The following is a 24719-nucleotide window of genomic DNA, read 5'->3' on the forward strand; positions in this document are numbered from 1 at the left end:
TCTTGCTTACTCCCTCTAGTTCCCAGCTCTGCAAGTTTTGGGGCCTGCCATGGTCTGCAATCTCTAGATCCCACCCTCTTTCACTGTCCATCACTACCATCAAACCTCATGCTTAAACATGCAAACTTAAATATCCTTGCTTCAATATCCAAGCTCCTTGCTCCTCTTTTAGTACTTCATGTATATGTAGGAAACCGTCTAACTTTGGTCAAACTCAGTCAGTCACACACCACGCCTGCTTTGATGCAAATACATGTGACTAGGAAAAGCACATGCCCATGCCATGGTAAGTAAGTATGCTTGATCTCACATACTTCTTTCAATACTGTTCCAATTCTCCAGCTCTTTTTTTAAAAAAAAATGCCTAAAAACATTTTATCACCCTCAATATTCCTTTTTAGTTTAGTTTTAGTCTCTGGACCCACTGTAACCACCCTCCTGAACTACCATTCATACAACTACGTTCACAAATTCTCTCCAAGTTTTACAACCAATGCTCAATTCTCAGCTGTCTTCTCCCTTCAATTTCAGCAGTGTTTGAAACAGTCTTACTTACTCCTTGTTAAGGCTGCATTCACTTAATGTCTGGCAAATGCCAGCATCAGCTTTTCCTCTTATCTCACTGGCTGCTCGTTCTCAGTCTCCATCACTGGTTCCTCCTATTAAAGAGGATGTGTGCTGGGCTTGAGTCCTCAGACCGTGTCTCTTCTCTTTCTGCTCCTGCGCCTTTGCAATGATCTCATCCAAGGTTCATGGCTTAATACATCATCTACATGCTGATAATTCTCCAATTCATAACTCTAACTGGACATCACCCTTGGCTGCAGATTCACACACCTGAACACCTACTCTATAACTTCACTTGTATATCAAGTAGGCACTTTAAGTCCCTCTGCCTCTGAGCTCTTGATCTTCCCTCCCATCTATTCTCTTCCTAAAGTCTTCTTTAATTCAGTGCATATCAACTCAATCCTGCAGCAACCTCACCTGAAATCTCTCTGTTGTATAAACATTCAAGCTGTCAGCCTAGCACACTGCACCCCCCTGTACAAACTAGGCTTCCTATTTCTCTACAGTGATCAGCTCTTATACAGATTATTGCATTAGCCTCCTAATACGCCTCTTTGCCCTTGTATCTGGCCCTCTTCAGTCTTTTCTCAATGCAGTAGCCAAAAGGCCATGTTAAAACGTAAGTGATCCCGTCAAACCCTTGGAACTGCATCCCTTCTCCGTGATAGAAAAAGCCAAGGCCCACAGGACGGCCTGCAAGGCCTTAGCTGATCTGGCCCCTTCTGACCTCAAACTCTATTATAAGCCACATCCACTGTATTCTTGTCATTCAAATACTTAGGTCTTCTCTTTGCTCCTGGAATCTGCCAGGCACACTCCCACCACAGGACTTTCGTACTTCAATTCCTCTTCTTACCTCACACTTTTATCAACTGTTCACATGACTCAGTCCTTTATTTCCTGCAAGAAATTTCATTAAAGTCACTGCTTAAAATTATAGCACTAATGCTTCCTTTTCCTCTTTTCTACACTGTCTTGGTAGCATTTACTGACCTTTAATGTTTGTGAACTTACTTCTCTGGAATTGCCTCGGCTTCTTTGTGTGTGTGTGTGTGTGTGTGTGTGTTTGAGAGAAAGAGACCGTAGACCATACTGAACCATGTGTGTGTGTGTGTAAGAGAGAAAGACAGTAGACCATACTGAACCCTGTGTGTGTGTGTGTGTGTGTAAGAGAGAGAGAGAAAGGAGACAGTAGACCATACTGAACTCAGTGTGTATGTGTGTGTGAGAGAGAGAGAAAGGAGACAGTAGACCATACTGAACTCAGTGTGTGTGTGTGTGTGTGTTTAAGAGAGAGAGAGAAGGAGACAGTAGACCATACTAAACTCAGCCTTAGACCTAAATGCAGGCAGAATGGGTCTCTCATGTTTTCCTGGTCAGTTGCAATTGGAAAAGGATGTTCACTACATCCATGAAGCTACCTGCATCTGGATCCACATGTTCCCCTTTTCTTGGAACTTTGGATGAACTGTCCATTATCCAGCAAAGCTCACACACTCCATTTATTCAGTAAATCCTACTTCCCTCATCTGCTTGGAAGCAGTGTTGCATGATTCTCCCAGCTCTTGCCTGTATTACCAAATTTTCCTTCTGTACTAGATTTTCCTAGTGGCCCGTAAGTATGTCATTATGATTCCCACATTAAACAAAAAATTTGGTGTGATCTTAAACACTTCTCAAACTGCTATTATAGTTAGATTCTAAGCAATGCTTTGTTAATGGCAATTGCTACCTCTGTTTTTGCAAATGAGTATGCCTACAGAGACTTTAAGTGATGTGCATAAGGTAATTCAGCCAGTAAAGTATGAGCCAGAATTTAAATACAGGACTTAACGACCCCCAACCCCATGTTAATAAACTTTTCTATACTGCACTGTCCTAAAGCCCTATTTCTTATGTGATATAGAATTTCATGGAAAGGGGCTTTCGTTTGCAATATATCAATCACTTGAAAGTTATTGTACTTAAGACCACTTTAATACATGCCATGATCGTTCTCCTTTTTCCATAATACACAATTCTTTGTATCTACTACTTCAAAATTGCATCTGCAATACAGAACACTTGTTTATACCTTCACTACAACAAATATTTACTTGCCTTAACACCCCACCTTACTCATTTTACCATTATTATGTAAGTGCAATATAGTCATGAAGGCTGAGATTTGTCTTTCAGTCAACAAAGGTCACAGGTTTGCACTCTGTGAAAATGAACCATAATTCACACTTTCATCAATTTCTCCACACTTTATTTGGGAAATAGCCAAGCATGTATTAAGATGTGTACTAAAAATATTCCAAGCCCCTCACCTCCCTTCATCCACTGATGACATTGACTTCTGCTTCTCAGCTGGGAGGCAGGAACAGACATTCTTGCTGACACCTCACCTGGGATGCATAGCCAGCCCCGGTGGAAAGACCAAGGCTAGAGCTGTCCTTTCTGATCAGGTCCTTCCCTTTGCTGCTTCATACTTGGCAACAGTTCCCCAGCACTGGAGTAACACTGATACACTCCTGATGACAAAGACGAATACCTTCCATTTTGGAAAAAGAAAACTTTTGAAATAATGGGAATTCCTGTGGTCTGGAATAGGCACCCGTCATTTGGTAGCCTTTGCATTCCCCATCTCAGCATCTGTATTCGTGCTGAGCCGTGAGACACGAGCCACTGCCTAAATTCCTTGTTCCACGGACTGGAGAAGGCTGAAAGATGGCTGTCGCCTGCCTTTCTCTCATTGTAGCACTGAACCTTTCCCGGATTTCCAGGAATTCTGATGTTCAACAGAATGTAAATATTTCTTAAAGAACTAAAATACTGTAACACTTTGTTGCCAGTTTATCAGATGTCTTCATGGACAGGTGGTGTAAAAGCTGCATTAGAACCCTTCAGCAGGGAATGGATTATGGCCAGAAAGGGTACCAGTACCAGTCCAGGCAGGTGAAATGAGAAACACAAAAAGCCAGTCTGGTCTTCTCCACAGCCCTCATAACTGGTTAACTGGAGGAAGGTAGGAGGGAAAGAGGAAGGGAGGAAAAGAAAGAAGGAATCTGTTTCCATATGGCTCAAGCTAAGTCCAACCTAATACTCTAACTGCTTAGGTGGTTCTTGTTCCCTCCTGGAAACACACACGGAGCAGATATCTGACTGCATGTTTGGACATGGGCATCTCCCGGCCTCCCTGTCTCACAGGGATGCTGCTGGACAACAGGGTGGCCTCAGATCACAGCAACTGTGAGATCTACTCAGTTTACTTATGGAACACGGCTGAAAACATCGCACACGGAACGACATCTCAGCCACCACAGACTCACTAGGCTCCTCTACAGACAGAGATGTCCACTCAGACGCGACCTGGGGAACCTGCTTTAGAGCCCTGACTTGAAGCTGGTAGAGCACCTCGCATGGAGAGCCTCCACCTACACCCTCGAGGTCTCCCAGCACCAGCTGTGGGTGCGGAATCCCGAGAGGCACTCTCTTCCCAGAGTCCCACTGGAAGATGCGTGCAGCAGCTGCCTTTCCAGAGACTCACAACAAAGAAACAAGGCAAGCGCATTCCTGCTTGTAAAAAGTATTTCAAATGTAAACGGGGTCTCAGGAATAACACACAAATTACCTAATAAGTGCACTACATAAATATTTCTCTTAACTAATAAAAAGATTTTAGCAAACAAAAGAAACTATATAAAATTTTCATGGAAATTCAATGAACTCAAAGATTTCTTTTCTTGAATCTTCCTGAAAATAGTTTTCATTTTTTAAAAGTTCCTTGTGATTTTCAATAGTTTTTAATGTTTATTTACTCAGTTTTATTTATTTGAAAGGTAGAAAACAGAGAGACACAGAGAGCTAGCTTCCATCTGCTGATTCACTCCCCAAATGCCTGAAACAGCTGGGTCTGGGCCAAGCCAAAGCCAAGGACCAGGAACTCCACCTGGGTTTCCCACATGGGTAGAAGGGGCCCAAGTCCTTGGGCCATCATATATTGCCTTCCTAGCCACATTGGCAGGAAGCTGGATTGAAAGTAGGAGAGCCAGGACTCAAACTGGCACTTAGATGTGGGCTGCTGGCATCGCAGGCAGCACCCACAGTGCAGGCCCATTCTGGCCCTTTTTTCCCCGTCAAGTCCACGTAGAAATGACCATTCCATCTCCAAGAACTACCCCACCCAAGCCATTGCAGACACCTAAGACCTCAAAAGTAGTCATGAGTTGTCAGTTTCTTCCCCAGCTAAACCATTCCTAGACCTAAGCTTCTATAGAATTACTGGCTACTTGCCCAAAGACCAAGTGGGTATTTGCATACCTTGGACTTCAATGTGCAAAGGACAAAGCAGTGCCTTAAATTCTAGAAACTTAATCTGGTTTCTTGACATCAAGGGAATTAATTCCAATGGCTGTGTGGAGGTCACACAAGCCTGATCACTCCCCAGGTGACACTGGAAAAGGCTTCGACTATGTTAACCTCTGTTTGCCCAGCTCATCTCACCTCTTTACTCTTGCCGAATCATCTAAGGATTCACAAGCAACTGGCTGTAAGGAGAAAAGATCCTATATGAACACTCACGTTGTTTTTGCTGTTTCCTTCTTTCAAGTACATTGAAGAGGACAGGATTTCACACAGGAAACACTGAATGATAATATTTGGAGGAAACCTGCTGACTCCGTAAGACACAGTTGGCCAAAATTCGGCTCAGAAATACCCAGGGAAGTAAAAGCCTCCTAGAGTTACAAGGATGAGGTTTCTGCAAGCAACAGAGCCCTCTGTAAAAGGCCAGGGATAAAACTGCTTACAAGGGGAAAAATGGAAACATTCGTGAGGTTGCAAGCAGCTCATGGAAGTGGTGCACAGGTGTGCCAAAAAATGTGCGACTCTGCAAGGAAGGGAGGAAGAAGGGGCTCTCAGGTTCTTGAAATGATAGTAAGAGAAAGGAGAAGGCGAAAGAGAGGGATGTGGACAGAGAAGACAGAGAGGAACATGAAGGCAAAAAGACGTAGTAACTGTCCAGGAAGGGATTCAACCAATTCAGCCCTAGACCCTACGGCTGGGAGGTTAATTTTTTGATACGCCTATGGAAAGGATTGTAGATGAAAATCCTTTATTAAAGTACTTTTGAGAATGTTCCTGAAATTGTCATTAATATTATTGAGGTCGTGGAGAATTGTCACTTGTTTGCTTTCCTAAAGACATAAGCATGGGGCCGGCACTGTGGTGCAGCGGCTTAATGCCCTGGCCTGAAGCACCAGCATCTCAAATGGGCACCAGTTTGAGACCCAGTTGCTACACTTCCCATCCAGCTCTCTGCTGTGGCCTGGGAAAGCAGTAGAAGATGGCCCAAGTCCTTGGGCCCCTGCACCTGTGTGGGAGACTGGGAAGAAGCTCCTGGCTCCTGGCTTTGGATCAGCGCAGCTCCAGACATTGCGGCCAATTGGGGAGTGAACCATCGGATGGAAGACCTCTCTCTCTGTCTCTCTCTCTCTCTCTCTCTCTCTCTCTCTTTCTCTCTGCCTCTCCGCCTCTCTTTGCCTCTCCTCTCTCTGTGTAACTCTTTCAAATAAATAAATAAATCTTAAAAAAAAAAGAAAGACTAAATGGCAACCTAGGGTCATATTTAATTAGGTGGAGAGATGAGATTTAAAAATCCAAGTATTATGGGTTGTGATAAGGGGCCGTTGCCTACGACCTACTCAGTTTTTTTTTTTTTTTTTTTTTTTTTTTTTTTTTTTTGCAAAGGATGCTAAGTTGTAAGGGGGAATGGGATATTGAGGTGACTCCTCCTGAAGCTTATGAGCCAAGGCTGAGGGTAAACATACAAGCACTAATAAATCACAAATTCTGTAAAGGCATACCCATGATGGTGCAAGAGCACACAGCTGGGGTATTTACTCTGCAGGCGATTATGAAGGAATGGGTGGCCCAGAGGTGAATGGGGAACACAGAGACTAAAATGCAAGACCAAGACTTGCCCTCAACTAAACAGAAACAGCTTTGGCCTCCCCAGATCTTCAGAGAAGGCTGAATAGGAGACATGGGGAGTGGCCTTTAGACTTGAAATATTCCTGTCTGGAACCAGCAGATCTGTAATCCAGCATTTGAAACTGGCACAGAGCCCAGCATCCAGCTGACAGGTGTGTGGCCAGAAGGGCAAAGGAAGGCCTGTTGTATGTGAGATTTTACACGCTTACTCCTAAGACTCTGTCCCTAATGCGATTTTCAGATGTCCAGTCACTGCCTCCACTCACTCCTTGCCAGCAGAATTAATTACACTAGTAACTGCTGGTCACATAGCCAGGATGTGATCTCAGAAGCCTCTGAACATCAAAGAGATTTTTCTAGAGCCCTCCCTGAACCATTAGAGAGTTTCATTTTCAGTAATTTTATTAGTGGGCATTTGGGTTTGGCTAAGTGGTCAGAGCTTGGCCTACCTTATTTAGTCCCAATAGGAATAGAGATGAACTGAAATAAGGGTTTATCTTCATAAAGCTGTGTTAAGACCTTAAACATGTAATGTAGCTAGGAGAGAGCAAGGACAAAAATCACTGCTGGACATGAGGCAGTTCAACTTCCTTTAGTTTTGTATGTAGGACCTTAATTCTAAGATATCTCACATATATATATATATATATATACACACATATATATATCATAAGACATGTTCTGATACACACAAATATGCACATATATACATATATATGCAGAGTCTGTCATGACATATATGACAGTACTTCAAAAAGTTCATGAAAAATATAATTAAAAAACAAGTTTATTTTTTACAAAAAAAAATTTACAGCCATGCACAGCTTTTTCATAATATGCATTTTCCATTAACTTTTTGAAGACCCCTTGGTATGTTACATATATACATACAAATATATGCATATGTTTGTGTGTATTGTGTGTATGTGTGTATATATGTACATATACATATGCATATGTATATATATATAAACACTATGCACTACATGATAGGGAATACAATGAGGGTTAGAAATGAGAGAAAGCAATGATGTGACCTAAGAAGTTAACAGAGTCAATTCTTTCTGTATGGGGGATGAGAGGGAGGCAATGCTGTTTTCACACAATCCTGTAACACTGTGAAATAGCATCAGATGATTCTATGCCTGTTAATTCTTGTTCATACACAGTGCCTCAGTAGGACTGGAGCATCTGTCATTTAACAGGAGGAAAGAACCAGGAACAAAGGAATTTTTCAGCTTGAGAGTTACAAAAGAAGCCTTAAAAATCCCAACTCAGAAACCAGGCCTTCATTTGGGAGAGCCAGTCTTTGTTTCAAGAAGAAACAATTTGTGTGATTTCAAGGAACTAAGGTATAGGACAAAAGATTACATTATTGAAAGGTAACCACAGCACATGAAAAGATGCTGGATAAGTCAAAATAGCTTTTCATCACCTCAGGGGGAGAAGAAACACCTTACCTGGACAAGGAAAGATGCCAGGGAGGAATTAGGAAAGGGTGGAGACTGGTACTATCCCTACTTCTTTTCTTCAATTAGGTATTAAAATTTCAAAGAAGGGAAAGAGATGTGCAAATAAGTTTGCAAATCTCATGTGAGAAAACCTGAGAGTAAACTACTTTGCACAAACTACCAAGGCAAGAGATAAGCTCAGAGAGGGGAAAATGGAGGCACTAGGAAAAAAAACCTGATTGTTCCTCAATTTGGACAGAGCTACCTACACAGAACATCATCATCATCATCACCATCAACATCAACGTCATCATCATAACGCTCTATCTTCTTTTCCTCTATCCTGCTCTACAACGTTGGAATTGGAGGGAATATTTATTCTAGTCTTGTATTTCAGTGAAAAGTTAGTTCGTCTAGAGAAACATCTCCATTTTCTCTCCAGATCCTTCTTATTTGTCTCCATGGGAGGAAGTATGAAGCTGTAGTTGGAATATGCTTTGGTCCCCAAACTCCTGCAGATGTTTAAACCCAAAGTCATAGGTTAATAGAAGGAAAGTTAATCCAATTATGGTCATTGGAGCTCCTTATGTCAGCTGGGACAACCCCTCAGAAGGTAATTCTTGAGAGAAGGTTGGTTATAAAAGCCTGAGTTTGGTCAAGCCACTGTCTTTCACCTGGCTCACCATGTTAACCTGCTCCACCCACATTCCACCACTGCCACCACCCTCACAGAGGAAACCATTGTGGTTGCTCAGGCTTAAACCTGAACTTTGAAAACTGTGAATCAAAATAAAACTCTTTACTCTGTAAGTTGACTGTCTCAGGCGTTTCAATTTAGTAACAACTAATCAATACATATGGCTTGTTTTCCTGCTAATTTAGGAGAGGGACAAAGCACTCTCTCAGGAAACTCTGTCTCTGGGACAAGGGAGGCAGATTCTGTGGGTGTGGGGCTTGAGAGAGATGTCCATGCACAGGAATATTCTCCCAGGCTTCAAAGCCAGAATCTAGCCCATTATTATCATGATGATAATTAGCATTTTTCTGACACTGGATCCTTAAAATCTTGACATCACTATGTCTTCAAAGGTCTTAATATTAAGGAACAATCTGGTTTGATAAATGTGCATAGCACGGAGTGCAACTGCTTGTTCATGAGGGCTACTGTATTTTGACTGTATTGACTAATGAGTGGTTAATAATATATATTGAATGACAAAGCTGAGTATCCTGCTGAGTTTTCTTGGGAGCACAGGGTAGCAGAGACCACAGAAAATGAGTGAGCAAGCAGTTTTTAACTCTGATTTTATCACCACAGCCATCAGCACTTTCTCAAGTACATTTTTTAAAACTTAGATTGCATGCTGTTACGCTTCTCTACTCGGCAGAAGGGAGCACTACTGTCCATGAATTAAAATCTCACAGGTACGAGAAATTTCAGAATTTACATATATCTATGTCAAAGGTCTTCAGAGACAAAGGATACTGTGGATCACAAATAATTACAAAGCTATTTTTACTTGTTCAAGGGGGACAAGAGCATGCTGGAGTCTTCCTAACTTGTCCATCAAGAAATAATGAAGGAGTTGCAGGACATCTTGAAATATCCACCTGGGAATGGCAGAAGAAACCGCAGACAGACAGCCCACAAGCAGCACCCTGGGGAGAAATACATGCTGCATCGCAATTAAGGAACACATTGCCTCTCTGAGCACTATCTGGACCTGCATCTTCAGAAAGTCAAAAGGTTGAAGCACGCTTGCCCTAGCACACAGCTCAGTCTGAAAATGTCCAGTTCTTGCACTGAAGTCCTGTAAGCTCAACTGCAGTGTTCTTCAAAAACCAGACATTTCCAAAAGTTAACAGGAATGTCTGACTTATTGTCCAATGCTTCACACCAGACAGATCCAGGAAACCTAGTTTCTGAGGTCATTTTTTTTTCCCAACTGATATACAGTAAAGATGAGATTCAGAAATCCTCTAATTCAAGTTCAAAGGATGATAGCATCCTCCAAACATCACTGTGGGGAACCATGTGGAATGCATATAGGATGAGCTCCATTGTGGAAGGAGTAGGGTTAGAAAGGTTAATTTAATTCTTTACAGCATAGACAAGATCCAAATCCAACTCTCTTGATATTTAAGGCTCAATTCACACTGATTATGCAAAGTGCAATGGGAATATCAGGATTATATAATCAATTTGATTTTTGAGGCAATCAAATTAATTTTCCCCTTATTCACTCTACTTAACACCCCACAGGTCAAATTAATTGAGTGCTAAAGGCTATAGCTACACAGAAGAAACTACTATTCTTGGGCCTTAATGATAACAAACCAACCTAAAGTATAGGAAATCAATTAATTCACAATTTCAACTATTTACCTTAACATTCCCATTCATTTAATCTCCATGTTGGGGTGACTAACACTATGTTTTTTCTTTTTCTTCTTTTTAAGCTTATAGTGGAAACGATGTGTAAGTCGCAGCAGGGAGCTGGGGAATCTATAGTTAGAACCTGAATTGTATCTCACATCTACCACATGAATCTACCACATGAATCCGTCCTGTCTTGGCATCAGTCCCCACACACTTCTCTTTGTTATTCTCCTCCTCTTCCTTCCAAGAGAGAAGTTTCTGAGCCTTGTTGCCTGGATTCAAATCCTAACTCGTTCACTTGATTTCATTTCCAGTTCCCTACCGATCCCTCGTGTTTGTCCTACGGATTAAAGAAGTCAGTCATGTATACACCTTGGCATGCTGGCGAGCCCGTGTGAGTGTTCAACAGATGCTAGCGATTTTCATCACAGTCTGCGGCACCACTACTGTCACCATCAGCAGCATCGTACTGTTCTGGATTCTCTGCTGCACTCTCTTCTCAAACATAGGCTAATAGCAGACTATTCTGGCCTCATGTTTTTATGCAGAGGAACTTCACCCAGAGAACACTTCCAATTTCACTTAGGCCCTCATCATTCCTACCCCCATGGCGGGGAAGAAAAGAGTGGCTTATTCTGTTGATGAGAATGGGGAGGAAGACCTCTTTTTTCTAAACAGCCTGAATATTTATGAAGCAAAGGGCAATTAAAAATGTCAGATTACTGAGTAAAATGCTAAAAGAATTTTTTGTCCTTAGAAATAAAGCCATGTTCTGGCTGAGAAAGAACTTTTAAGAACAATCCCATTCACAATAGCTACAAAAAGAATTAATATCCTGGAATAAATTTAACCAAGGACATCAAAGATCTCTATGATGAAAATTACAAAATACTAAAAAAGTAGAAGACAGAAAAAAATGGAAAAATCTTCCGTGTTTATGGATTAGTAGAATCAATATCATCCAAATGTCCATATGACCAAAAGCAATTTACAGATTCAATGTGATCCCAATCGAAACACCAATGACATTCTTCTCAGATCTAGAAAAAATGATGCCAAGATTCATATGGAAACACAAGAGACCCCAAATAGCTGAATCAATCTTATACAACAACAACAACAACAACAAAAGCCAGAGGCATCATAATACCTTATTTCAAGACATCCTACAGGGCAGTTATAATCAAATCAGCCTGGTATTGGCACAAAAACAGATATGTGGACCAATGAAACAGAATAGAAAACTCCAGAAATCAATCCATGTATCTATAACCAATTTATCTTTTTTTTAAAAAGATTTATTTATTTATTTATTTGAAAGTCAGAGTTGCACAGAGAGAGGAGAGGCAGATAGAGGGGGAGAGAGAGAGAGAGAGAGGGAGGTCCTCCATCTGATGGTTCACTCCCCAGATGGCTGCTACAGCCGGAGATGAGCCAATCCAAAGCCAGGAGCCAGGAGCTTCTTCCCTGTCTCCCATACAGGTGCAGGGGCCCAAGGACTTGGATCATCTTCTACTTCTTTCCCAGGCCATAGCAGCCGGGTTTCGAACTGGCACCCATATGGGATGCCGGAGCTTCAGGCCAGGGAGTTAACCCACTGCGCCACAGCGCTGGCCCCCCGCCAACTTATCTTTGACAAGGGAGCTAAAATCAATCCCTGAATCAAGGACAGTCTCTTCAACAAATAGTGCTGGGAAAATTGTATCTCTGCATGCACAAGCATGAAACTAGACCCTACCTTACACTTTACACAAAAACCCACTCAAAATCGATCAGAGACCAAAATCTACAACTTGATAACACCAAATTACTAGAGAACATTGGGGAAACTTTGCAAGATATTGGCATAAGCAAAGATTTCTTGGAAAACACTCCAGAAACACAGCAATTAAATCCAAAACTGACCAATGGGATTACATCAAGCTGAGATGCTTCTGTACTGCAAAAGAAACACTCAGCATAGTGAAGATGCAACTGACAGAATGGGAGAAAATATTTGCAAACTAGGAAACTGATAAAGAGTTAATATTCAGAATCTATAAAGAGCTCAAGAAATTCAATAACAAAACAAACAATCCAGTTAAGAAATGGGCAAAGATCTTACTAGTCAAAGTGATCAGTTTAAGAACATAACTGATCATAAAGATAAGATTAAATGTCAAAGGGATCACATAAACAAGACCAGTGTCTGCTAGTAATAACAGATAGAATTAAAAAGGAGAGAACAATCCAACATGGGAAGTGGGATACACAGCAGAATGTAAATGCCCTAAACAGCACTCTGGCCTCAGAATCAGCCCTTAAGGCATGCGGATCCGGCTAGAAAGCCCATGAAAGTTTCTCAGGCATGGAAAGCCAAGACACTGCAGCAAAAAATGACCTAAATGAAATATCTCTGTGAGTGAGATCCCAATAGAAAGAATGGGTCATCAAAGAAGGAGGTTCCTTCCTCTGAAGGGAGGAGAGAACTTCCCCTTTGATTACAGCCTTGTCTAAATAAGGCTGGAGTTTGAACTCAAGAGGCTTCCATAGCCTTGGCAACTCATGACAAGAGCCTCAGGTGATTACTGCTATCATAAATAAGAGGGTCAATTGTTAAGTCAACAACAGGAGCCACTGTGCACTTACTCCCATGTAGGATCTCTGTCCTTAATGTGTTATACTATGCAAATTAATGGTAAAACTAGTCTTCAAAAAGTACTTTACACTTTGTGTTTCTATGTGGGTGCAAACTGTTTAAATCTTTACTTAGTATATACTAATTTGATCTTCTGTATATAGTTAAAAATGAATCTTAATGAGGGGTGGGAGGGAGGTTATGGGTGGAAAAACTTCTATAATCCAAAAGTTATACTTTCTAAATTTATATTTATTAAATAAAAGTTAAAAAAAAAGAAATGGGCAAAGGAGGCATTTTTCAATTTTCAACAGGCATTTTTCAAGAGAGAAAATCCAAATGGTCAACACATGAAAAAATGCTCAGCATCACTAGCCATCAGGAAAATGCAAATCAAAACCACAATGAGGTTTCACCTCAACCCAGTTAGAATGGCTCTCATACAGAAATCAACAAACAACAAATGCTGATGAGGTTGTGGGGGAAAAGGTACCCTAATCCACTGTTGGTGGGACTATAAAAAGGTCCAGCCATTGTGGGAGACAGTGTGGAGATACCTCAGATAGCTGAGTATAGACCTACCACATGACCCAGCCATCCCACTCCTGGGAATTTACCCAAACCGAAAGAAATCAGCATTTGAAAGAATGATCTCTACCCTCATGTTCACTGCAGCTCAATTCACAATAACTAAGGTATGGAATCAACCCAGATGTCCATCAACTGTTGACTGGACAAAGAAATCATGGTACACATACACTATTTACTCAGCTGTAAAAATAATGAAATCCTGTCCTTTGCAGCAAAATGGATGCAACTGGAAACCATTGTATCTAATGAAATAAGCCAGTACCAAAAAGACTTGCCATATGCTTTCCCTGATCCAAGATAACTAATAGAGTAACTAAAATGTAATGTATTGAAGTGAAATGGGCACTTTGAGATTCAATGATTGTTTACAGCCCCTTGTCTCTTCTGTTGAGGAACAGTATTTTTTTTTTCTTCATACTATTTGCTGACCTCATTACTTAGTGTAGGGTTAAGTTTATGATCACTAAGTAAATTCAAAGTAGATCTTCATAAAATTCAGACTGGGAATGGGAGAGGGATGAGGAAGAAGGGTTGGATTTATTTATTTATTTATTTGAAAGAGTCACACACAGCAAGAGAAGCAGAGAGAGAAAGAGAGAGAGGTCTTCCATCTGCTGGTTTACTCCCCATTTGGCAACTGCCAAAGATGCACCAGTCCGAAGCCAGGAGTCAGGAGCTTCTTCTAGGTCTCCGACATAGGTGTAGAGGCCCAAGGACTTGTGCATCTTCTACTGCTTTCCCAGGCTACAGCAGAGAACTGAGTCAGAAGTGGAGCAGCTGAGACTCGAACTGGCGCCCGTATGGGATGCCAGCACTGCAGGCGGTGGCTGCACCCACTATGCCACAGGGCATGCCCCAAGTTTTGGTATTAACAAATGTAATGCTCACAGCTGTATGTGACTTCTGTGTCCAGCTCCACACCAGCTCCAAACTCTTCAGAACAGGAGTGTTAGGCAGTGCACTTGTAAGGCTTCAACATGAGCATCCACTCAGATTCCACCCTTTCTTCTGCATGTTCACCCCATCTCTTCAAATCTCATCTCTCCTCTACACGTGCTTGTCCACTTCCAGAACAAACTTGCCCAAGCATTTTTAAACACTGGAAAAATCATGTGCACTGTTTTCCCAGTGAATCGAACTCTAGCAGTCTATTAACTCTAACAAAGTATTTCTGTGAAATCTTCAATTTTGTTGTCCTTTGAACCTGCTAGTCTTAAATTAGATATCACTTCCTTCAAAGAGCCTTTATAATCTCTCCCATCCTCAACATAACTCCCCTAATACTCTTTATTTTTCTATTAAAACACTGTATGTACCTTCTTTTTATTGTCTCTTTACCTCACTTGTATGTTCCCACATTTAGTAAAATACTGTATTTTGTTAACCACTGAATCATCAACACATATCATCATGCTGACACATAGTAGATGTTCAATAACTGCTCTATTAAATAATGAGTAGGGGGCGTACTTAGCCTAGCAGCTAAGCCTTCAGTTAAGACACTCATCTTCCATCTGAGGAGTGAATGAGTGGATGGGAGCGCATGCTCTCTCCCTCTCTCTCTGTCTCTCTCTCTCTCTCTCTCTCTCACACACACACACACACCCTCTGCTTCTCTACTAAACTAAATTTTAAATGGATAAGGTGCTTATGTGTTACCTTACATTATGATAAATACTAAGGGTAAAAGAATGAAAGGGGAAAGAGGGACACAAAACAAAGTAACCTGACTTTAAGAAGCTTGCAGTTTGCATTAAAGAGCAAAATTAAGCAGGAAAAAAATAGTGCTCTGAATGGCTATGCCTTATCTTTAGAAGAATAAGTATCAACAACCACTTTTCAAAATACATGTTAAAGTGGAAGAAGAATCCTACTTATTGGTAACACAGAATTCAAAGGAAAGGCAATCACGGTGCTTTTGACCATTTATTTCACAATCGTCTGTTGCCTTTATGAATCCCAAGTGAGCAGATCTGACCATCCCTGTCAGCGGCCATTTCCATCCTTGCCTTTATTCAATGCAAGCAGCACTAGCTTGTTAAGGTTGGTTTTGGGTTCAATTGATTTACATTTCATTAACGTGGACAATAGTTCCTGATAAGTATTCATGTGCTCATAAAATGTCACCACTACAAATATCCATAAATAATGTCACCCTGTTCTGGAATGTGCATTAGTGAAAAATGTCATCTTGAAGCTAATCACAGAGCATGCTGCTGTCACTGATTCCAGGATTCCATTCTTAACAGCTTGATACAGCAGTGGCTGGGAATCTTCCACGGGCTTGGTACATTATTAGGAAAATGTCACTTATTTTATCAACACCAAAAAGTCAGCATTGAGTCATGTCACTTTTTGAACAGAACACCATGAGCATTTTCTACCAAAAAGTAATTAATCATATTTTTAATCATTGCCTTGTTACAACATGCACGGCAGGCTGTCCTAGGAAGAACAGTAGGTTAGTCAGCTGGCTAATGAAACTCCACTGGTGAGCTATGCATTCACTCCTTGCTGCACAGACATCAGACATGACTCAGTGGCTGTAAATGTCCAGGCACATCCACACAGAACTCATCAAGGACCCTGGAGGTTCATTTTTGTTTTCTTGAACATGTGAACTCTAAGCAAGTGGTATGAATTAGGGAAATCAATTGCAAGGCCATTTTCCCCACTAACAGCATGCCTGCATTGTGCTGGTTGCATGCCAGGGAAGAGATCTGCCACAGTCACCCAGACACATAGCCCCTCAAGGCTTGTGCCTGGACTTGCAATCAATCCATTAAGTTAATTCAACACGTTCAGCGTACCTGTCTAGTAGGCTTTAAGAGCTCTGACTATAGGGAGGAGGCAAGATGGCAGATTAGGAAGGGAGCACACTGATAGTCCGGGAAGAGATAGTTTAATAAAAGTGGAGATACTGCAGGTTCAAGGAAGAGTAGGGGAGGAAACAGCAGAAGAAACTCTTCCGGAACGCGTGATTCACAGCGGACCTGCGTGGAGAACGTGGGAGCCCACAGTGCGGGACACCAGCGGCAGACTCAACACACCAGCGCTGGAACGCGAGGTGAGCTGAACCTCAATAGCCCAAGACACAGGCAGGCAAGCGGAGAGAGGAGACTAGAGGGAACGACCCCCGGGGGGGAAAGTTCACCAGGCTAACTGGAAGAGAGAGAGAGAAAAAAAAAAAGGTGACTGGTACGGACACGGGTTTCTCTCTCTCTGCTCACCTCTCAAGGGCGAGCAAGACAAAGAGCAGGCACCATCTTTGACATACGTCATAAGCAGAGCGACCTCAGGTCTGCACCGGCCCTGAGCCTAGCAGAAAAACCTGACTCTGGGCAGGGCAAATTAACAGGAGATTAGGACCTAGTAAATTTGCGGTGCTACTGAACTGAGACTGTGAAAAAAGAGACGGTGGGGGAGAGAACTCATGGAAATCACGTGAGCACTCTCCAGAGACGCTACAATTCCGTAACTTTGGCAACCCAGTGGGAGACTGAAGGAGAATTTGAGCCCACTCTGAGGGCAGAACAGATTCCCTGTGTGGTCTTTGGGAAAGAGCTTCCGATCTCTGGCTCCTGTGGGTATATCATTTGCCTGCTAACTACCTCCAACTTCGTTCAGCTGTGCGGAATTACTTCCCTTTTGAATCAAAAAAAAAAAAAAAGAGAGAGAGAGAGAGAGATTTACCACACCTAACCTGGGAGTGTCACCTTTGGCACACCAAACAGAGCTCTCAGGCCACACCCATCTCAAGCCCTAAGGCTCCATCAAAAACAGATAGTCCACTTAATCTAGAGTCATAGTATAACAAGAAAAAGCACCACAGTGAAGAAACCAAGTATCCCCAATATGCCAAATAAAAAACGCAAAAACCGAGGTAATAAAAACAAGGAAGTCACCATGACGCCCTCAAATGAAAAAGACACCCCAATTCAAGATTATGAAGATGATGAGTTAGAAGAAATGCAAGAAGCAGATCTCAAAAAATTGATAGGAACATTAAGAAGTTCTCAAAAACAAATTCTTGAACTACAGAAATCCTTAATGGACAAGATAGAAAATCTCTCTCGTGAAAATGAAATATTAAGGAGGAATCAAAATGAAACGAAACAACTAGTACAACAGGAAACTGGGATAGTGACTGAAGTGAAGAATTCAATAGATCAAATGAAAAACACAATAGAGAGCCTTACAAACAGAATGGGTGAAGCAGAAGAGAGAATATCGGACTTAGAAGACAGAGAACAGGAAAGGATACAGTCAGACCAAAGAAAAGAAGAGGAAATTAGGAACCTAAAACATATTGTCGGGAATCTTCAGGATACTATTAAAAAACCCAACATTCGGGTTCTAGGAGTTCCTGAAGGCATGGAGAGGGAGAAAGGATTAGAAGGCCTTTTTAGTGAGATATTAGCAGAAAATTTCCCAGGTTTGGAGAAGGGCAGAGAAATCCTAGTACAGGAAGCTCACAGAACCCCTAATAAACACGACCAAAAGAGATCCTCACCACGACACGTTGTAATTAAACTCTCCACAGTGAAACATAAAGAAAAGATCCTAAAATGTGCAAGAGAGAAACGTCAGATTACTCTCAGAGGATCTCCAATCAGACTCACAGCTGACTTCTCATCAGAAACTCTACAAGCTAGGAGGGAATGGCGAGATATAGCCCAGGTACTAAGAGAGAACAACTGCCAGCCCAGAATATTATATCCTGCAAAGCTATCATTTGTGAATGAAGGTGAAATAAAGACTTTTCATAACAAACAGAAATTGGAAGAATTTATTGCCACTCGTCCAGCCCTGCAAAAGATGCTTAAAGATGTGTTACACACAGAAACAAAGAAACACGGTCATCAATATGAAAGAAGGTAAAGGAAGGAAACCAAGGAAGGAAAGCTCACAGCAAAAGATCACAGGGAATTCAAAGCATATATTAGAACTTATCTTTGACAAATGGCAGGGCAAAGTTACCACTTATCATTAGTCACATTGAACGTGAATGGCCTGAACTGTCCAGTTAAAAGACACCGATTGGCTGATTGGGTTAAGGAACAAAACCCATCTATTTGCTGCTTACAAGAAACACATCTTTCCAACAAAGATCCATACAGAATGAAAGGGAAAGGCTGGAAAAAGATATACCATGCCAACAGAAATGAAAAAAGAGCGGGCGTAGCCATCTTAATTTCGGACAACATAAACTTTACCACAAAAACTGTTAAGAGAGACAAAGAGGGACACTACATAATGATTAAGGGATCAATACAACAAGAAGATATAACAATTATCAATGTATATGCACCTAACTACAGGGCACCAGTTTATCTAAAAGATTTGTTAACGGACTTAAAGGGAGACTTAGACCCCAATACAATAGTACTGGGGGACTTCAATACTCCACTCTCAGAAATAGACAGATCAATAGGACAGAAGATCAACAAGGATACAGTAGATTTAAACGACACTATAGCCCAAATGGATCTAACAGATATATACAGAACTTTCAATCCTACAGCTAAAGATTTTACATTCTTCTCAGCAGTACATGGAACCTTCTCTAGGATTGACCACATACTAGGCCATAAAGCAAGTCTCAGCAAATTCTAAAGAATTAGAATCATACCATGCAGCTTCTCAGACCATAAAGGAATGAAGTTGGAAATTAGCAACTCAAAATCCCTAGAGCATACGCAAACACATGGAGATTGAACAACATGCTCCTGAATGAACAATGGGTCATAGAAGAAATTAAAAGAGAAATCAAAAACTTTCTGGAAGTAAATGAGGATAACAGCACAACATACCAAAACTTATGGGATGCAGCAAAAGCAGTGTTAAGAGGAAAGTTTATATCAACAGGTGCCTACATCAAGAAATTGGAAAGGCATCAAATAGATGAGCTTTCAATTCACCTCAAGGATCTAGAAAACCTACAGCAAACCAGACCCAAATCTAGTAGGAGAAGAGAAATAATTAAAATCAGAGAAGAAATCAACAGGATTGAATCAAGAAAAACATTACAAAAAATCAGTCAAACGAGGAGCTGATTTTTTGAAAAAATAAACAAAATTGACACCCCATTGGCCCAACTAACTAAAAAAAGAAGAGAAAAGACCCAAATCAATAAAATCAGAGATGAAAAAGGAAATGTAACAACAGACACCACAGAAATAAAAAGAATCATCAGAAATTACTACAAGGACTTGTATGCCAGCAAACAGGGAAACCTATCAGAAATGGATAGATTCCTGGACACATGCAACCTACCTAAATTGAACCAGGAAGACATGGAAAACCTAAACAGACCCATAACTGAGACAGAAATTGAAACAGTAATAAAGGCCCTCCCAACAAAGAAAAGCCCAGGACCAGATGGATTCACTGCTGAATTCTACCAGACATTTAAAGAAGAACTAACTCCAATTCTTCTCAAACTATTCAGAACAATCGACGAAGAGGGAATCCTCCCAAATTCTTTCTATGAAGCCAGCATCACCTTAATTCCTAAGCCGGAAAAAGATGCAGCACTGAAAGAAAGTTACAGACCAATATCCCTGATGAACATAGATGCAAAAATCCTCAATAAAATTCTTGCCAATAGAATGCAACAACACATCAGAAAGATCATCCACCCAGACCAAGTGGGATTTATCCCTGGTATGCAGGGATGGTTTAATGTGCGCAAGAAAATCAATGTGATACACCACATTAACAGACTGCAGAAGAAAAACCATATGATTATCTCAATAGATGCCGAGAAAGCATTTGATAAAATACAACACCCATTCATGATGAAAACTCTAAGCAAACTGGGTTTGGAAGGAACATTCCTCAATACAATCAAAGCAATCTATGAAAAACCCACAGCCAACATCCTATTGAATGGGGAAAAGTTGGAAGCATTTCCACTGAGATCTGGTACCAGACAGGGATGCCCACTCTCACCACTGCTATTCAATATAGTTCTGGAAGTTCTAGCCAGCGCAATTAGGCAAGAAAAAGAAATTAAAGAGATACAAATTGGGGAGGAAGAACTCAAACTATCCCTCTTTGCTGATGATATGATTCTTTATTTAGGGGACCCAAATAACTCTACTAAGAGACTATTAGAACTCATAGAGGAGTTTGGCAAAGTAGCAGGGTATAAAATCAATGCACAAAAATCAACAGCCTTTGTATACACAGACAATGCCATGGCTGAGGAAGAACTTCTAAGATCAATCCCATTCACAATAGCTACAAAAACAATCAAATACCTTGGAATAAACTTAACCAAGGACGTTAAAGATCTCTACGATGAGAATTCCAAAACCTTAAAGAAAGAAATAGAAGAGGATACCAAGAAATGGAAAAATCTTCCATGCTCATGGATTGGAAGAATCAATATCATCAAAATGTCCATTCTCCCAAAAGCAATTTATAGATTCAATGCAATACCAATCAAGATACCGAAGACCTTCTTCTCAGATCTGGAAAAAATGATGCTGAAATTCATATGGAGGCACAAGAGACCTCGAATAGCTAAAGCAATCTTGTACAACAAAAACAAAGCCAGAGGCATCACAATACCAGATTTCAGGACATACTACAGGGCAGTTGTAATCAAAACAGCATGGTACTGGTACAGAAACAGATGGATAGACCAATGCAACAGAATTGAAACACCAGAAATCAACCCAAACATCTACAGCCAACTTATATTTGATCAAGGATCTAAAACTAATTCCTGGAGCAAGGACAGTCTATTCAATAAATGGTGCTGAGAAAATTGGATTTCCACGTGCAGAATCATGAAGCAAGACCCCTACCTTACACCTTACACAAAAATCCACTCAACATGGATTAAAGACATAAATCTACGACCTGACACCATCAAGTTACTAGAGAACATTGGAGAAACCCTTCAAGATATTGGCACAGGCAAAGAATTTCTGGAAAAGACCCAGGAGGCACAGGCAGTCAAAGCCAAAATCAACTATTGGGATTGCATCAAATTGAGAAGTTTCTGTACTGCAAAAGAAACAGTCAGGAGAGTGAAGACACAACCGACAGAATGGGAAAAAATATTTGCAAACTATGCAACAGATAAAGGGTTAATAACCAGAATCTACAAAGAGATCAAGAAACTCCACAACAACAAAACAAACAACCCACTTAAGAGATGGGCCAAGGACCTCAATAGACATTTTTCAAAAGAGGAAATCCAAATGGCCAACAGGCACATGAAAAAATGTTCAAGGTCATTAGCAATCAGGGAAATGCAAATCAAAACCACAATGAGGTTTCACCTCACCCTGGTTAGAATGGCTCACATTCAGAAATCTAACAACAACAGATGCTGGCGAGGATGTGGGGAAAAAGGGACACTAACCCACTGTTGGTGGGAATGCAAACTGGTCAAGCCACTATGGAAGTCAGTCTGGAGATTCCTCAGAAACCTGAAGATAACCCTACCGTTCGACCCAGCCATCCCACTCCTTGGAATTTACACAAAGGAATTTAAATTGGCAAACAAAAAAGCGGTCTGCACCCTAATGTTTATTGCAGCTCAATTCACAATAGCTAAGACCTGGAACCAACCTAAATGCCCATCAACGGTAGACTGGATAAAGAAATTATGGGATATGTACTCTTCAGAATACTATACCGCAGTAAGAAACAACGAAATCCAGTCATTTGCAACAAAATGGAGGAATCTGGAACACATATTGCTGAGTGAAATAAACCAGTCCCAAAGGGACAAATATCACATGTTCTCCCTGATCGGTGACAACTGACTGAACACCAAAAAGGAAACCTGTTGAAGTGAAATGGACACTATGGGAAACGGTGACTTGATCAGCATAGCCCTGACTGTTAATGAACAACTTAATACATTATCCCTCTTAGTAGTTTTTTTTGTCTGTTCTACTTAATATGACTGGTTTAATTCTGTAATTAATACACAGTTATTCTTAAGTGTTGAAATTTAACTGAAATGTGATCCCTGTTAAACATAAGAGTAGGAATAAGAGAGGGAAGAGATGTATAATTTGGGACATGCTCAAGCTGACTTGCCCCAAATGGTAGAGTTAGAAACATACCAGGGGATTCCAATCAATCCCATCAAGGTGGCATGTACCAATGCTATCTCACTACTCCAAGTGATCAATTTCAGTTCATAATTGATCATAATGAAAGGACTAAGAGTCAAAGGGAGCATATAAACAAGTCTAGTACCTGCTAACACTAACCGACAGAATAAATAAAGGGGAGAATCATCCAACATGGGAAGCGAGATACTCCGCAGACTCATAGAATGGTGGATGTCCTAAACAGCACTCTGGCCTCAGAATCAGCCCTAAAGGCACTCGGATCTGGCTGAAAAGCCCATGAGAGTATTTCAGGCATGGAAAGCCAAGACACTCTGGGAAAAAAAAAAAAAAACACGTAAATCAAAGATCTCTGTGAGTGAGATCCCAGGGGAAAGAACAGGTCTTCAAAGAAGGAGGTACCTTTCTCTGAAGGGAGGAGAGAACCTCCACTTTGACTATGACCTTGTCTAAGCAAGATAAGAGTCGGAGAACTCAAGGGGCTTCCATAGCCTTGCAAACTCATGACTGGAGCCTAGGGAGATTACTGATGCCATAAACAGGAGTGTCAATTTGTAAAGTCAACAACAGGAGTCACTGTGCACTTACTCCTCATGTAGGATCTCTGTCCTTAATGTGCTGTACATTGAGACTTAATGCTATAACGAGTACTCAAACAGTATATTTCACTTTGTGTTTCTATGGCGGTGCAAACTGTTGAAATCTTTACTTCATGTATACTAAACTGATCTTCTGTAAAAAAAAAAAAAGTAGAAATTATCAATTCCCAACTTGACTCTCACTGGGATTAAACATGACAATAGGTCTGATCTGATTTCATCATCATTTAAAAAATCATCTATTATTTTTCACTTTATGTTTCTGTGTGGGAGCAAACTGTTGAAATCTTTACTTAATGTATGCTAAACTGATCTTCTGTATATAAAGAGAATCGAAAATGAATCCTCATGTGAATGGAAGGGGAGAGGGAGTGGGAAAGGGGAGGGATGCAGGTGGGAGAGACGATATGGGGGGAAGCCATTGTAATCCATAAGCCGTACTTTGGAAATTTATATTCATTAAATAAAAGTTAAAAAAAAAGAGCTCTGACTATAACCAAATCAGAAAATCAAAGCTCAAGCAAAATCAGAATGTTGCCGACCACAACTTTTTCTTACTAAGCATATCTACAATTTGTGAGGTTGTCAATTGAAGCTCTATCTTTTTAGAGTTTTGAGTCGATGCAATATATTTTCTAAAGACAAAACTAAAACACCATAAGCAGGTCTCCATCATGCAATCTGTGATGATAGTTAAAAAAGAGATAGAGAGAAAATAGAATTCTGAATATTTATCAACTTAACACAATCTGTAAGTTGAACATGCATTTATATTTGTTTATAATTATTTTATGACAGATACTCTATTATTTACAAGTAACAGTTTCTCCAAAATCTCAAAATGGCTCGGATATTTTTAAAAATGCTTTGTATCTGAAAGGCAGAGAGAGACAGACAGAGGGTAGGGTGGGAGAGAGAGATCTCCCATCTGCCGATTTACTCCCAAAATGCTCACAATGGCCAGGGCTAGGCCAGGCCAAAGCCAGCAGCCAGCAACGCAATCTCACATGTGGGTCACAGAAATCCAGTGACTTGAACCATCACTGCTGCCTCTCAGGGTGTGCACAGTGAGAAGCTGGAGTCAGGAGCCAGAGGCAGGAGACAAACTCCAGTGTGGAACATGAGCATCGTAAATGCTAGGCTAAAGTGCCACTCCTTCTAAAGTGCCATTTATGTGGTTCCTGCTATCTACCTCAGCACAAGGTATGCAGGAATGTAAGGATGAAAATTTCAGGAAAGGGCTCAGGACATGCTTAGAGGACTCAAAGATTGTGTTTTGAGCCTGATGTGCTCCAAGTTTCTAAAAGGATTTTAAAAAAAATCCTTTAACTGTACTGACCAAATCTATGGGGGAGAAGGTGTATAATGCTTATAATTTGGATTTAGCCTAAATACTGATGGCTTAATCAACCACCAAATGTGTACTCTGGAACA

General features: G+C 40.9%; 1 long non-coding RNA gene across 15 annotated transcripts in view; it reads right to left on the reverse strand.

The window, feature by feature from the left end:
• LOC149124912 (uncharacterized) overlaps positions 1 to 24719 on the reverse strand; it is a 189069-nt gene that overhangs the window by 60070 nt on the left and 104280 nt on the right. For 8 of the 15 annotated variants that reach the window (XR_016211713.1, XR_016211710.1, XR_016211708.1 and 5 more), the window contains exon 1: positions 16816 to 16923. The exons of the other annotated variants lie outside the window; for them this stretch is intronic. This is a non-coding gene — a long non-coding RNA (uncharacterized LOC149124912). Of the gene's footprint in view, positions 1 to 16815; positions 16924 to 24719 lie in introns of those variants that run through there. 15 annotated transcript variants of the gene reach the window in all.

Source organism: Oryctolagus cuniculus, chromosome 8, assembly GCF_051225735.1.
Source record: "Oryctolagus cuniculus isolate XC-2025 breed Fujian yellow rabbit chromosome 8, ASM5122573v1, whole genome shotgun sequence".
In the NCBI taxonomy this organism is placed as follows: domain Eukaryota; kingdom Metazoa; phylum Chordata; class Mammalia; order Lagomorpha; family Leporidae; genus Oryctolagus; species Oryctolagus cuniculus.